Below are 15,231 nucleotides of genomic sequence, written 5' to 3' on the forward strand. Positions count from 1 at the left end.
CGCTGTGGGAACACCATGTTTCTTGACCGGGAAGAAGAAGAAGCCAGCCCCGCTGCCTCAGTGCAGGCATCCGGGACACTTCTGGCTCTGTCCCTGAGGAATCGTTCGATCTGGGTCACCGCAGCCGCCTTGAAACACCCCCTGTGCTTTCCTCTACGTCTGCTGCTCATGGCCAATAAAAGCAGAACTTTTACAAAAGGGCTTAACCTCCTTGATCAGAGGGTCCGGCTGCGGGAGCCGGACCCTCTGAGTATATAGAGCTTATTAAAAAAAAAGCCTGCGCCACCAGGTATTCCCAGAATGTTTCCCATCCAGGTACTAACCAGGCCCGACCCTGCTCAGCATCCGAGATCAAACGAGATCGGGCGCATTCAGGGTGATGTGGCCATAGGCGATCTTGGTGTCCACTCTAAACCCACAAACCCGGCAAACTACAGAAAAATAAAACAGGTCATCGACGCCAACAATATATTAAAAAAAGCCTATGGCACCTGGTACTCCCAGGCGGTCTTCCATCCAGGTACTAACCAGACCAGACCCTGCTTAGCATCCGAGATCAGATGAGATGGGGTGCATTCAGGGTGATTCAGCCCATAGGCAATCTTGTGGGCCACTCTCAACCCTCTTGACAAATGCCAAGATGGTCACCTCGGCAAACAAGCACAAACATAAAAAAGGTTGTCGACGCCAACAGCATATTATAAAACTGCCTACGCCACTTGATATTCCCAGGGGGTCTCCCTTCCAGGTACTAAAGAGGCCCGACCCTGCTTAGAATCCGAGATCAGACGAGATTGGGCGCATTCAGGGTGATGTGGCCATAGGCGATCTTGCTGGTCACTCTCAACCCTCATGACAAACGCCAAGATGGTCACCTCGGCAAACAAGCAGAAAAATAAAACAGGTCGTGGACGCCAACAACATATTAAATAACAGCCTACGGCACCTGATACTCCCAGGCGGTCTCCCATGCAGGTACTAACCAGGCACAACCCTGCTTAGCATTCGAGATCAGAAATTGTGCACATTTAGGGTGATGTGGCCGTAGGCGATCTTGCTGGCCACTCTCAACCCTCTTCACAAACGCCAAGATGGTCATTTCGGCAAACAAGCAGAAAAAAAAACAGTTCGTCGATGCCAACAACATATTAAAAAAAAGCCTACGGCACCTGGTATTCCCAGGTAGTCTCCCATCCAGATACTAACCAGGCCTGACCCTGCTTAGCCTCCGAGATCAGACGAGATTGGCCTCATTCAGGGTGATGTGGCCGTAGGCGATCTTGCTGGCCACTCTCAACCCTCTTGACAAACGCCAAGATTGTCACCTCAGCAAACAAGCAGAAAAATAAAACAGGTCGTCAACGCCAACAACATATAAAAAAACAACGGCCGCATAGCCCTGAATGCGCCCGATCTCGTCTGATCTCGGATGCCAAGCTGGGTCGGGCCTGGTAAGTACCTGGATGGGCTTTTTTTAATATATTGTTGGTGTCGATGACCTGTTTCATTTTTCTGCTTGCTTGCCGAGCTGACCATCTTGGCGTTTGTCAAGAGGGATGAGAGTGGCCAGCAAGATTGCCTATGGCCACAACACCCTAAATGCGCCTGATCTCATCTGATTTCGGAAGCTAAGCAAGGTCGGCCTGGTTAGTACCTGGATCGGAGACCACCTGGGAATACCAGGTGCCGTAGGGTTTTTTTTTTATTTGCTGTTGGCGTAGACGACCTGTTTTATTTTTCTGCTTGTTTGCTGAGGTGACCATCTTGGCATTTGTCAAGAGGGTTGAGAGTGGCCAGCAAGATCTCCTACGGCCACATCACCATGAATGCGCCCCATCTCATCTGATACCGAATGCTAAGCAGGGTCGGGTCTGGCTAGTACCTTAATGGAAGACCGCCTGGGAGTACCAGGTGCCATAGGCTTTTTTTAATATGTTGTTGGCGTCGACGACCTGTTGTTTTTTTCTGCTTGTTTGCCGACATGACCATCTTGGCGTTTGTCAAGAGGGTTGAGAATGGCCAGCAAGATTGCCTACGGCCACATTACCCTGAATGCGCCCAATTTGGTCTGATCTCGGATGCTAAGCAGGGTTGGACCTGGGTAGTACCTGGATGGGAGATTGCCTGGGAATATCAGGTGCCGTAGGCTTTTTTTAATTTGTTGTTGGCGTCGACGACCTGTTTTATTTTTCTGCTTGTTTGCTGAGGTGACCATCTTGGCATTTGTCAAGAGGGTTGAGAGTGGCTAGCAAGATCTCCTAAGGCCACATCACCCTGAATGTGCCCCATCTCGCCTGATACCGAATGCTAAGCAGGGTTGGGTCTGGTTAGTACCTGGATGGAAGACCGCCTGGGAGTACCAGGTGCAGTAGGCTTTTTTTAATATGTTGTTGGCGTCGACGACCTGTTTTATTTTTCTGCTTGTTTGCCGAGTTGACCATCTTGGCGTTTGTCAAGAGGATTGAGAGTGGCCAGCAAAATTGCCTACGGCCACATGCCCCTAAATGTGCCCAACCTCGTCTGATCTCGGATGCTGAGAAGGGTCGGGCCTGGTAAGTATCTGGATGGGAAACCACCTGGAAAAACCTGGTGCCGCAGGCTCTTTTTTTAAATATATTGTTTGGCGTCGGTGACCTGTTGTTTTTTTCTGCTTGTTTGCCGAGGAGACCATCTTGGCGTTTGTCAAGAGGGTCAAGAGGGTTGAGAGTGGCCCCAAAGATTGCCTATGTCCACAACACCCTAAATGTGCCTGATCTCATCTGATCTCAGACGCTGAGCAGGGTCGGGCCTGGTTAGTACCTGTATGGGAGACCGCCTGGGAATACCAGGTGCTGTAGGCTTTTTTTAATATGTTGTTGGCGTCGACGACCTGTTTTATTTCTATGCTTGTTTGCCAAGGTGACCATCTTGGCGTTTGTCAAGAGGGTTGAGAGTGGCCAGGAAGATCCCCTAGGGCCATTTCACCCTGAAGCAGGGTCGGGTCTGCTTAGTACCTGGACGGAAGACCACCTGGGAGTACCAGGTGCCGTAGGCTTTTTTTAACATGTTGGCGTCGACAACCTGTTTTTTTTTCCTGTTGTTTGCCAAGTTGACCGTCTTGGCATTTGTCAAGACGTTTGAGAGTGGCCACCAAGATTGCTTACGGCCACATCACCCTGAATGCGCCTGATCTCGGATGCTGAGCAGGGTGGCGCCTGGTGAGTACCTGGATGGGAAACCGCCTGTGAATACCTGGTGCCGCAGACTTTTTTATAATATGTTGTTGGCGTCGACGACCTGTTTTATTTTTCTGCTTGTTTGCTGAGGTGACCATCTTGGCATTTGTCAAGAAGGTTGAGAGTGGCCAGCAAGATCACCTATGGCCACATCACCCTGAATGCGCCCGATCTTGTCTGATCTCGGAAGCTGAGCAGGGTTGGGCCTGGTAAGTACATGGATGGGATACCGCCTGGAAAAACCTGGTGCTGCAGGCTTTTTTTAATATATTGTTGGCGTCGATGACCTGTTTTATTTTTCTGCTTGCTTGCCGAGCTGACCATCTTGGCGTTTGTCAAGAGGGATGAGAGTGGCCAGCAAGATGGCCTATGGACACAACACCCTAAATGCGCCTGATCTCATCTGATCTCGGAAGCTAAGTAAGGTCGGGCCTGGTTCGTACCTGGATCGGAGACCGCCTTGGAATACCTGGTGCCGCAGGCTTTTCTCTAATACATTGTTGGCGTCGACTACCTGTTTTATTTTGCTTGTTTGCCGAGCTGACCATCTTGGCGTTTGTGAAGAGGGTTGAGAGTGGCCAGCTAGATCGCCTATGGCCATATCACCCTGAATGCGCCCCATCTCGTCTGATCTCAGATGCTAAGCAGGGTCGGGTCTGCTTAGTACCTGGATGGAAGACCACCTGGGAGTACCAGGTGCCATAGGCTTTTTTTAACATGTTGTTGGCGTCGACGACCTGTTTTGTTTTTCTGTTGTTTGCTGAGTTGACCATTTTGGCATTTGTGAAGAGGGTTGAGAGTGGCCAACAAGAACGCTTAAGGCCACGTCACCCTGAATGCGCCTGATCTTGGATGCTGAGCAGGGTCGCGCCTGGTTAGTACCTGGATGGGAAACCGCCTGTGAATACCTGGTGCCGCAGGCATTTTTTTAGTATGTTGTTGGCGTCAACGACCTGTTTTATTTCTATGCTTGCTTGCCGAGCTGACCATCTTGGCATTTGTCAAGAGGGTTGAGATATGTCAGCAAGATCGCCTATGGCCACATCACCCTAAATACGCCCGATCTCGTCTGATTTCACATGCTGAGCAGAGTCGGGCCTGGTAAGTACCTGGATGGGAAACCACATGGAAAAACCTGGTGCCGCAGGCTTTTCTTTAATACATTGTTTTCGTCGACTACCTGTTTTATGTTGCTTGTTTGCCGAGCTGACCATCTTGGCGCTTGTGAAGAGGGTTGAGAGTGGCCAGCAAGATCGCCTACGGCCACATCACCCTCAATGTGCCCAATTTTGTCCGATCTCAGATACTAAGCAAGGTCGGGCCTGGTTAGTACCTGGATGGGAGACCGCCTGGGAATATCAGGTACCGTAAGCTTTTTTTTAATATGTTGTTGGCATCGACGACCTGTTTTATTTTTCTGCTTGTTTGCTGAGGTGACCATCTTGGCATTTGTCAAGATGGCTGAGAGTGGCCAGCAAGATCACCTATAGCCATATCACCCTGGATGCGCCCCATCTCGTCTGATCTCAGATGCTATGCAGGGTCGGGTCTGCTTAGTACCTGGATGAAAGACCACCTGGGAGTACCAGGTGCCATAGGCTTTTTTTAACATGTTGTTGGCGTCGACGACCTGTTTTATTTTTCTGCTTGTTTGCCGAGGTGACCATCTTGGCGTTTCTCAAGAGGGTAAAGAGTAGCCAGGAAGATTGCCTACAACCACATAACCCTGAATGAGCCCGATCTTGTCTGATCTCAGATGCTAAGCACGGTCGGGCTTGGTTAGTACCTGGATGGGTGACCGCCTGGGAATAGCAGGTGCCGTAGGCTTTTTTTTTTTTTTTCAAATATATATTTTTATTTATCTCCGGTAGAGAAGTACCCCACAATACAGGCAAAAATAAAAACAAAAACAATTAGAGCCATGAATACAGGAAGCAATGTGGTACAGAGAAAGAGTAGCAACCCAAGAGTCAGGGTTTTAGCAAGGATTGTCCTTCAGCGGAGAATATGAATAAACACCAGATGTCCCGAGTTTTTTTGTATATTTCTTGTTTGTGCTGTGCAGTGAGAATTAGGTCCTCCAATTTCCGTACATCTTCTACTTTCCGCAGCCAATGCGCCACTGTCGGGAGGGGAACTTTGTTTCCAGTGAAGGGGGATACACGCCTTAGCTGCATTGAGGAGGTGGCATATAAGTGATTTCCTATATTTTTTAAGGGGTGTCACTGAGAGATGAAGCAAAAAGAAAGCGGCATCCTCCGGGATGGGGTAGGCCGCAAACTTCTGGGAGATGCGACGAACCTCTTCCCAAAATGACCGCAGCCTGGAGCAGGACCAGAACACATGAAGCAGTGTACCCTTTTCCTCATTACAGCGCCAGCACCGATCTGAGGACGAGGGGTAGCATTTGCTCAACCTGGAGGGTGTCATGTACCAACAGGTAAGGATCTTGAAGTTGGTTTCCTGAATTTTGGTACAAAGAGAAGATTTGAGGGCCAGAGTGACAATGCGTTTTGTTTGTAGTGGTGAGAATTTATGGTCAAGGTCCTGCTCCCATTTACTTAGACAGGGTAAAGCCGGCTGGTCTACAGGTGAGGATAACAGGGCATAAGTCTGGGAAAGTACGTGAACCAATGGATCAGTCGTCGAGCACAAGTGCTCAAATGGCGTCAGGTGTTGCGCGAAGTTCCGGGGACGCGGTAGTGATTGTAGAAAATGGTGCAATTGTAAGGCTGTCCAGAATGGGAGACGGTATGTTCCTGATGATACAGTGAGTTCTGTCAGAGAGGGCCATCTCCCCTCCATCAAAAATTTGGCAGCATGGTCGTGGTCGGAGTCAACTAAAGATGCATAGTTAGTATAGTGTAGACCCGGTTAAAAACTCGGATGACCTAAGATGGGAAGCAGGGGTGAGATTTTAGAGATAAGGGAAGTTTTGATGGCAGCACCATAACTATGTTTCAGCGTTGTGCCAATAAGGGGGTGCAGTTTCAGAGGTGTCGGGAGCTCTTTATAGCACCACAGCGCTCCTTTCAATGATATATTGGTCTGGGCCTGTTCGACCTGCACCCAGAGTTTGGATGCCCCATTACGCCTCCAGTCAATGATCCTTCCCAAATGGGACGCCAAATAGTAGTTACGTATGTCGGGAAGTGCTAGGCCCCCCCCAATGTTTGGGGAGTGTCAGCTGTGCATGGCGTAGCCGAGGTTTTTTACGCGCCCAGACAAATTTGGTGAAGAGGGATTGCACCTGTCTAAAAAAAAGGGGTGGTATATGTATGGGCAGGGCTTGGATGAGGTAGATACATTTGGGTAGGATATTCATCTTCAGGAGGTTGCATCTCCCAAACCAGGAGTGCAATCCTCCCTGCCACTGTTCCAGCAGCAATCGAGACTTAGTCAGTAGGGATGGAAAGTTAAGATCAAATGTCTGAGCAATAGTAGCTGGGATTTTCGTACCCAAGTACGTCAAAGCTTTGTCGGTCCATTTAAAGCTGAATTTGGCCTGTAAGTCAGAAAGGGTTCGGGGCGGTACTGCTATGCCCATTGCTTCGGACTTAGTAAAGTTTATTTTCAGGTGGGAGATCGCACCATAAAGCTGGAATTCTCTGAGGAGGTTCGGTAATGAGATTCTGGGGTTAGTCAGAGAATAAAAGATCATCTGCATATGCTGATATTTTGTAGTGCGATACACCAGACCGTAGCCCTGATATATCAGGGTTACTTCTAATAGTACACAGGAACGGTTCCAGGAAGAGGGCAAAAAGCAGGGGTGACAGGGGGCAGCCCTGTCTCGTCCCGTTCCCTATGGGGAAGGGGCTTGAGAGGACTCCGTTAGCCTTGACTTGAGCAGTAGGGGTAGAGTAAATATTAGTGATCCATCGCAACATTTTGTCCCCCAAACATATGTGGCGGAGGACAGAGAACATATAGCACCAGTTGACTCTGTCGAGAGCTTTTTCGGCATCTGTATTAACCAATACACAGGGGATTTTTTGGGCTTCTGCAATGTGAAGTAGGTTCAACACCTTAATGGTGTTGTCTCTTGCTTCTCTAGTAGGTATAAACCCCACCTGATCTAATTGGACAAGGGACTGGATGTGTTGTGCTAGTCTGGTGGCCACAATTTTGGAGAATAGTTTCAGATCTAGGTTTAAGGGGGATATCGGTCTATAGCTACCACAGTGGCTCGGGTCCTTCCCGTCTTTAGGGATCAGGGAAATATGTGCCCTCAGAGTGTCTCTCTGGAAGGAGGTGTCTGCACCTAGTGCATTAAAAAAGGTCACCAATCGTGGGCCCAGTATTGGAAAAAGGGTTTTATAGTACTGGGCAGTGAAGCCATCCGGCCCTGGTGCCTTATCTGCCTTTCAATTTTATATTCTTTATTCCGTTTTCCTTCACATTTACAAAACATCATAATATTTAATGCACATTAACATCATCGTTTTTTTAAGCGGAAAAACACAGAGGCAATAATAAATCACTATTAGAAAACTTGTATCTCATTACAATAATTCTTACCCTCTATATTCTGTATTACCTTGCATATCATCGGTTTATCCCTATCCCCTCCCTCCTCCCCCTCCCTTCTCAAAAACCCACCTTCCCTCTTTAGCATTGCCCTTCTACTACACTTTTTCTTTTCCTACTTTTAAGATATTTACTAATAGCTTAAATTAAAGTCTACCTTGCCTTTTTTAAATTTAAGCTTTTCTCTCTCCTACTCCTTTCTAATCTATAGGGTATCCCATCTCATTTGCCCAAGGCCTCCATATTTTTTTCCACTCTCTGAAATTACCCCTTTTTACATATACTGTCTTCTCTTTCCATATTAATTCACTAATGACTTGGGTCCATTCACTCAGCAAGGGGGCCCTCTCAGCCTGCCATCTTTGCGCGATCATTCTACATGCTTGAAATAGACAGCGTACAACTGCCACCGTAGTACTTTTTTGTTCTCCCAGCACCTTCCTATAGCCCAGCACACATAGAATCGGATCCATTACCAGTTCTGCCTCAAAGATTTTATTAATAGTTTCCACCACACCTCTCCAATACCGAAACAGCTTTGGACATCGCCACACCATATGCAAAAGGTCTCCCTGTCTCCGGCATCTAGGGCAACTGTCATCGGCTTTCCTACCAAACAAATATAATCTCTTAGGTGTGTAATAAGCCCTGTGTACTAACATCAGCTGTGAGATTTTTTGTGAGGGAGAGACCGATGCCATTGGCCCCAGCTCCATTATTCTCCTCCACTGCACATCTGATATTCCCCCAATATCCTCTTCCTACTTCCTCTTTAGTTTCGGGTGATCAATTTCCTGATTAAAATTCATACATAGCTGATTATAAACTACTGATATACACCCACTGACCTTATCCATTGTAAGTACCTTCCAAAGTAGAGGTGTTTTATCCCACAGTGGCATGTGTACCCTAAACTGTGCTGATAAAGCGTGTCTCAGCTGTAGATATCTAAAGAATGATTGTTGTGGTATATCATAATCCTTTTTTAGATCCAGGAATGTCTTTAAGACATTACCATCATAAAGTTGGATCAATTTAGTTATGCCGTGCCTTTCCCATATTTTAACCTTCCCAATTGAAAGTAATTCCGGTAAGTTTTTGTTATCCCATAGAGGCGTAAATTCTGGCAACCCTGTGTATCCCATTATTAGTTTTACCGTTTTCCATACTTTACCCACCATCCTAGTTACAGAGTTAATATACTGAAAGGAGTCTGCCTCCAAGACCTCAGCTATGGATTCATGTAGGGCTCCTATCATCCTGATCCCTCCTTTTAGATTTCTTCCATGTCCCGAGTCACAACCCGCCAGATGCTGCAGCTGCGCCGCCAGATAATAGTTCCTGGGGTGTGGCACCGCCAGGCCCCCTCTGTCTATTGGTAACTGCAACGTCTGGAGCCGGATCCTAGCCGTACCCTTCCTCCAGATAAGCTCCCGGGAAGAGGGTTTCAAGCTTTTTAAACCACTTTTTGCATATCCATACCGGTGCATTATGTAGGACGTATAGCAATTGTGGCATCCATATCATCTTAATCAAACTACAACGACCCATCACCGATAACGGGAGCCTGCTCCAGACGTCACATTTTCGCTTAAATTTATTTAGAAGTGGCATTAAGTTTTTATTGATGTACTGGTCAGGGTTTACTGTCAAGTATATACCGAGATATTTCATAACATCTACCACTCTCACCTGTGGCACCCCCGGCGCAACCGCAGCATCCAGGGGGTCGACCCAGAGCAGCTCAGACTTCCCCCAGTTTATAGCCAACCCTGTAAACTTTCCAAAACCTTCTACTAGACTGACTGCCTGCTCCAGAGACGGACCAGTATCCCCTAAAAAAAGGAGGACATCATCCGCATATAAAGCGATCTTTTCCTGTCTCTCCCCCTTACTTTGAAATCCTTTTATCCCCGAGTTTGCCCTAATAGCTATTGCCAATGGCTCCATAACTAGTGCAAAGAGCAGAGGAGACAATGGGCAACCTTGCCTTGTCCCTCTGCTCATTTCAATCTTTTCAGAGTACCTGCCGTTGACCCTTACCCTGGCACTAGGGGCATTGTACATCATTTTGATCCATCCAATAAAGGAGGGGCCAAATCCTATTTTCTCCAGCACACGCCAAAGATACTTCCACTCTAGGCTGTCAAAAGCCTTAGTTACATCCAAAGACATTATGGCTCTTGCCCCCATGTTCTCTGAGGGTATCTGCATGTTTAAAAAAGTCCTTCTAATATTCATACTGGTGGATCTTCCCAGGATGAATCCCGTTTGGTCTGGATGTACTAACTTTGTGATAAATTGATTCAGCCTATTTGATAATACCTTGGCTAAAAAAATTTCATCCGAGTTCAATAACGAGATTGGCCTGTATGAGGCCACCTCTAATGGGTCCTTTTCTGATTTGGGAATCACAATAATAGTTGCTTCTGTCATCGAAAGGGGCAATTTCCCACTCTCCACTGTACCTCTTAATGTCTTATACAACTCTGGAAGCAGCGTCTCTCCATAATATTTATATATCTCTACCGGAAGCCCGTCAGGTCCTGGGGCCTTTTGATTAGGCATCCCGACCACTGCTTGTTGTAGTTCACTAAGGGTTATCAGGGCATCTAATTCTTCCCTCTCCTCCTGAGTGAGAGTCACCATTTCCAATCCCTCCAAAAAACTATCCATTTCCCCTTCCTCCCCCACTCCTTGTGACCGATACAACTCTCTATAATAATCTCCAAAGGTTTCTACTATCTCCTCCCCCTTAGGGACAATGCCCCATTCGGAGTTCTAATGCTAAAGATGACAGACGAAGGGGAATTTGTTTTTACCAACTGAGCCAGCAATCTGCCCACCCCCTCCCCTTTCCTAAAGTAGCGCTGTTTCAGAAATATTCGTTTGCTCTCTTCTTTCTTTTTAATTGCTATCTTATACCCTTGTTGTTTATTTAACCATATTTTTTGTTTTTCTGGGGTTGGATCTTTTACATAATTATTTTCTGCCTCTATCAGTTCCTTCCTATTACTCTCCTCCCACATCCTAGATTTTCGCTTCATTCTTGCTACCTGCTGGATCAGGATGCCCCTAAGGAAGGCCTTTAGAGTATACCAAATTACACTAGTTGGGGCGGTACCCGCATTAAAACCTATGAACTCTTGTAGTTTTAGCGTAACCTCCTCTCCATCCTTTATTAGTTCAAGCCAGAATGGGCTAATCTTCCAACCCACTTGAGTTCTCTTCACCTCCGTGTTTAATACCACCCTTACCAAAGAGTGGTCTGAGATCCCTCTGGGCATGTATACTATGTCCCTTATATTTTGTGCCATTTCTACATTTCCTAGGACCAGATCTATTCTAGAAAGGGTAGCATAGGATCCTGAAAAGCAAGAATATTGTTTAACTTTCGGGTTTCTCGCTCTCCACAGATCCATTAACCCTATTTCCTTCAAGAAGCAGCACAGCCTAGTTTCATCCATATTCCTGGGCCGCACCCTAGGGGGGAGCCTATTGATCTCTTCATCAAGAACTTCATTGAAGTCTCCCAGCGCTATAACCGGGACGTCTTCTTTATCCCCAATGAATTCCATTAATTTATACACAACCTCCATTTTAAACGGTGGGGGTATGTATATATTTGCCAGGATACAACCTCTACCCTCCAATTCACCATACAAAAAAACATATATGCCCAGTTCGTCAATGCTGACCTGTCTGCAGGAGAAACTCACCCCGTCTTTTATTATCACACTCACCCCTCTTGAATAAGAGATATATACTGAATGATACTGCTGTTGATATTTCCTATTTTTTAATTGTAATTTAGACAAATTTGTTAAATGAGTCTCCTGCAGGCAGGCCAGTCCAACGTCAAATCTCTCCAACATATCAAAAACTGTCGCCTTTTTAATCATACTGCCCAGACCCCTCACATTCCAGGACCCAATATTAAGAGTTTTAACCTGTGCCATCTGTCATATAAAAAAAAGAGAACCAGCAAGGCAAAAAGAGAAAAAACAGCGCAAATACATAAAGCAAATATACATAATACTTATGGTATACAGACCCTACAGGTACCCCCATATTCAAGAGTGCTCCCATACCTATTTCACCACCCATTGATTTTTCCATATTTTGTTTACCTGTGACTTAAATTTAACCATTATATATATTACCTTATTATAGTGCTTACTATTATTTATCTTATTCTCCTGTACATTTATCGTGCAGTATTCAAATTTTACCTTCACGCAATTTTTTTTGAACAATTTATGTAGCTGCAGGGTGGATTTAATTACACGGAATTCCGCCCTACGTCTCTGCAGTTCAAGAGAATAGTCTGGGTAAAGTGAGATCTTTGTGCCTTTATAGGAAATGTTCCCCATCTCCCTCGCCTTACGCATCAATATCACTTTATCTTTATAGTTAAAGAACTTCAGCAGCATGGGTCTAGGACGTCCTCCGGGAGGCGGGGCTCTAAAAGGGACCCGATGGGCCCGTTCTATCGCGAAAAAAGATGAAAAGCTTTCTTTTCCAAAGAGATCTATAAACCAGGTTTCCAGGAATTTTATGGCATCAAGGCCTTCACTTTTCTCAGGTAGCCCCATCATCCTGATGTTATCCCTGCGGGATCTATTTTCTAATTCATCCATTTTAATAGCATAGCTATCCAGTTGCTTTCTCATGCTCTTAACCTACAATTGTATTGGATGTACATCATCTTCTAGTTGACTTATTCTTGTTTCCAACACCGTTGTTCTTTCAACTACTTTTTGAATATCTTGACGAACTAGGGACATTTCCTCCTTCATTCCTGTTAACTGGACAGCCAGATCTTCCAAAGACAATTTACATGCATTTACCGCTTGCAAAACATCCTTCAATGTTGGGGCCTCCTCCACAGGTGGACTAATACTCACGGCAGACTCCAAATCGCGTTGGATATCCCCCTGGCTCTTATTACTTTTGCTCTTATGTTCAGATACTACCAAGGCCATTGTAGCTGATTGGCCTTGGCTTTTTCTATCAGCGGGGGCCCCCTGATAAATTTTTGTTTGCACCGTCTGTCCCCCCTTTGTTGGTGTTTGGCCAGGGGTATGGACATACCGCTCTAGTTTTGCCGCAGCTGCCGCTGCTGTCTGATTACTTTTTTATTTTTCTTTGGAAGAGCGAAGGTGTTGTGTCCCCATGCCCTCCTGTTGCACCTGTTCCTCTCCTCGTCACCTCGACATTTTACTCAATATCGGATTGAATTGAGAGCGGGGGGACAGAAAAACAAAAGCACCCCTTCCAGATTCCAGGAGGAAGAGAGGGATAAAATGGGGAAAAAACCAGAGACACAGAATATCACATACGATAATTTCCCCTCCCCACAGAAAAAAAAGTCCTTAGTACTAAAATTTTTGAGCGTAATAGTGATTCAATGCTGAGGAAAAAAAATAAAAAACAAAAAAAAATTTCTTTCCTTTTACAGGCTGCTGTTCACTAGTACTTAATAGCAATATACGGCTTTGATTTTAAAGTTTTCAACTGTATCATCCAGCACTATCTTTGTAAGTCACTTATATATATAAGGATAAGAGGCAAACCAGTTAGAAAGTGCTACTTAATAAACTATGAAAAGATCTTAAGTTCCAGATATCTGCAGCACATAGCATAGAGAGATATATACAGTTCAGTTCAATTCGGTTCAGTATATGCTACAATCATAATATCCTCAGCGTCGGACTGTTTAAAATAGATAGTAGGGCAAGGAAGAGCTGACCTGTATATTGCTGATTTATCCCAACCCTCTCCCATACACACAGTCTGCGTTGGTCAGATCCAGTCCAGCCAGATAGGAGGATTAACAACAGAATACCGGGGACCAGGGACACCAGGTGCAGTGACCGTCAGCACTTCCCCAGCATTTCCTCACCTGGGGGGGACTTCTCCCAACTTTCTGTTTCCCCCACAGGGAGTCTCTCGGGAGTAAACCGTGACTGCTGCTCTCCACACAGAGACCGGCGTCTCCGCTCCTACACCAGCCGGCTCGGATAGCCTCGGCCGGCCTCGGTGAACTTCGGCCGCTCCCGGAAAACTTCGGATCACTTCGGCCCTTCCGCACCTCCTCGGCGCTCTCCCAAGGCTCTTCCGGCGGACTCCTCTCCCGCCGCGCTCTCCCCCCGCCTACTCAACGTCCGTCAGCAGCCTGCAGCCTGCATATTCAGCAAAGGAGAGACAGCGTGGTGGCGGCTTGCTCACATCCCCATCACCTCACTCAGATGCCGCACACCGCTCACATCCGGTCACTCCCCCCCGCCTTATCTGCCTTTAATGCGGTGACTGCTATTTGTAGTTCCGCCACAGTGATGGGCTCCTCCAGAAGAACTCGTGTCCCTGGCGGGAGTGAGGGGAGTTGGGAGATGGTGATGTACTCATTTATTTGGGACTGGGTACAGGAGGAGTCCGGCAGGTTATAGAGAGCCATATAGAAGTCCCTAAAGGCGCTAGAAATCTGCGTTGGAGTAGAGACTTTCTGGCCTTGTGAGTTAACTACCTGCGTAATATATGATGCCGATTTGGTAGCCCTAACCGAATTGGCCAACGTTTTCCCGCATTTATCACCACTTTCATAAGATATGCGTCTGGAGAATTGTACCACCGCTTTTGCTTTATAGCGGAGAGTCTCGGTTATTTGCGTGCAGAGTGTCAACAACTCCGTCTCCAAGGGTTGCGTGGGGGCATGTTTGTGTTGGACTTCCACTGTAGCCAATTTGGTAAGCAAGTGTGTGAGATGCTCATTCCTTTTTCTTTTAATAAGGGCCCCATGTTTGATAAATATTCCCCGAATGACCGTTTTATGAGCCTCCCGGAGAATCCCAGGGTCGCAGCCCGGAGTGTCATTGTCCCTGAAGTACAGGCCAAGCTCTTTAGTAACATCTGTAAGAATCTCGGGTATTTGTAAAAGGCTCTTGTTGAGCCGCCAGAAAAGAGATCTAGGTGAGGGGTGGTCACTGAGGGAGTAAGTCATATAGATAGGGGCATGGTCCGACCATGTTATCTGCCCTAGAGAGGTAGAGGACACTAAGCGTAGCTGGTCATGTGGTAATAAGAAAAAGTCTATTCTGGAATAGATTTTGTGTGGGGTAGAGTAAAAAGTGTAGTCTTTCTCACTGGGGTGATGAAGCCGCCACACATCCCACAGTTGGGTGTCGTGTAGTGTTTGGGCAATTCGCTTCCGTCAGGTGGGCGATATCGAGGAGTGTCCTGAGGACGTATCAGAGGAGGGAGACAGCGGGACATTAAAGTCGGCGCCTAGGATCAGTTGGCCCGACTTAATATCCATTAAGCGTGTTAAGGTGCGTTTGAGAAATCTGTCCTGGAGGACATTAGGTGCATAGAGAGAAGCTAGTGTAAATTGCATATCTCCAATCAGGCCTTGCAGAAAGAGAAAATGTCCTTCAGGATCTGCTGTAACCATGTGGCATTGCCAAGGCAGTTTGCCTGAGATCAGAAT

The 15,231-nt window shown here is 46.5% G+C and overlaps 12 pseudogenes; 7 read left to right on the forward strand and 5 right to left on the reverse strand.

Annotated features, from left to right (window-relative positions):
• Positions 1-274: 274 nt before the first annotated feature.
• LOC143942877 (5S ribosomal RNA) lies at positions 275-393 on the reverse strand (annotated as a pseudogene).
• An 86-nt stretch (positions 394-479) lies between these two features.
• On the reverse strand, positions 480-599 carry LOC143946022 (5S ribosomal RNA; annotated as a pseudogene).
• A 108-nt stretch (positions 600-707) lies between these two features.
• LOC143952832 (5S ribosomal RNA) lies at positions 708-826 on the reverse strand (annotated as a pseudogene).
• Positions 827-934: 108 nt separating this feature from the next.
• LOC143952223 (5S ribosomal RNA) lies at positions 935-1,050 on the reverse strand (annotated as a pseudogene).
• A 107-nt stretch (positions 1,051-1,157) lies between these two features.
• Positions 1,158-1,276, reverse strand: LOC143957478 (5S ribosomal RNA; annotated as a pseudogene).
• Positions 1,277-1,577: 301 nt separating this feature from the next.
• Positions 1,578-1,695, forward strand: LOC143944831 (5S ribosomal RNA; annotated as a pseudogene).
• A 335-nt stretch (positions 1,696-2,030) lies between these two features.
• On the forward strand, positions 2,031-2,149 carry LOC143956861 (5S ribosomal RNA; annotated as a pseudogene).
• Positions 2,150-2,721: 572 nt separating this feature from the next.
• LOC143955026 (5S ribosomal RNA) lies at positions 2,722-2,840 on the forward strand (annotated as a pseudogene).
• Positions 2,841-3,354: 514 nt separating this feature from the next.
• LOC143957324 (5S ribosomal RNA) lies at positions 3,355-3,473 on the forward strand (annotated as a pseudogene).
• A 107-nt stretch (positions 3,474-3,580) lies between these two features.
• LOC143945359 (5S ribosomal RNA) lies at positions 3,581-3,699 on the forward strand (annotated as a pseudogene).
• Positions 3,700-3,804: 105 nt separating this feature from the next.
• LOC143955626 (5S ribosomal RNA) lies at positions 3,805-3,923 on the forward strand (annotated as a pseudogene).
• A 547-nt stretch (positions 3,924-4,470) lies between these two features.
• LOC143951604 (5S ribosomal RNA) lies at positions 4,471-4,589 on the forward strand (annotated as a pseudogene).
• Positions 4,590-15,231: the final 10,642 nt, after the last annotated feature.

This window comes from Lithobates pipiens, unplaced genomic scaffold, assembly GCF_037356315.1.
Source record: "Lithobates pipiens isolate NorthernLeopardFrog02 unplaced genomic scaffold, aLitPip1_a1.2 Scaffold_10, whole genome shotgun sequence".
Lineage (NCBI taxonomy): Eukaryota > Metazoa > Chordata > Amphibia > Anura > Ranidae > Lithobates > Lithobates pipiens.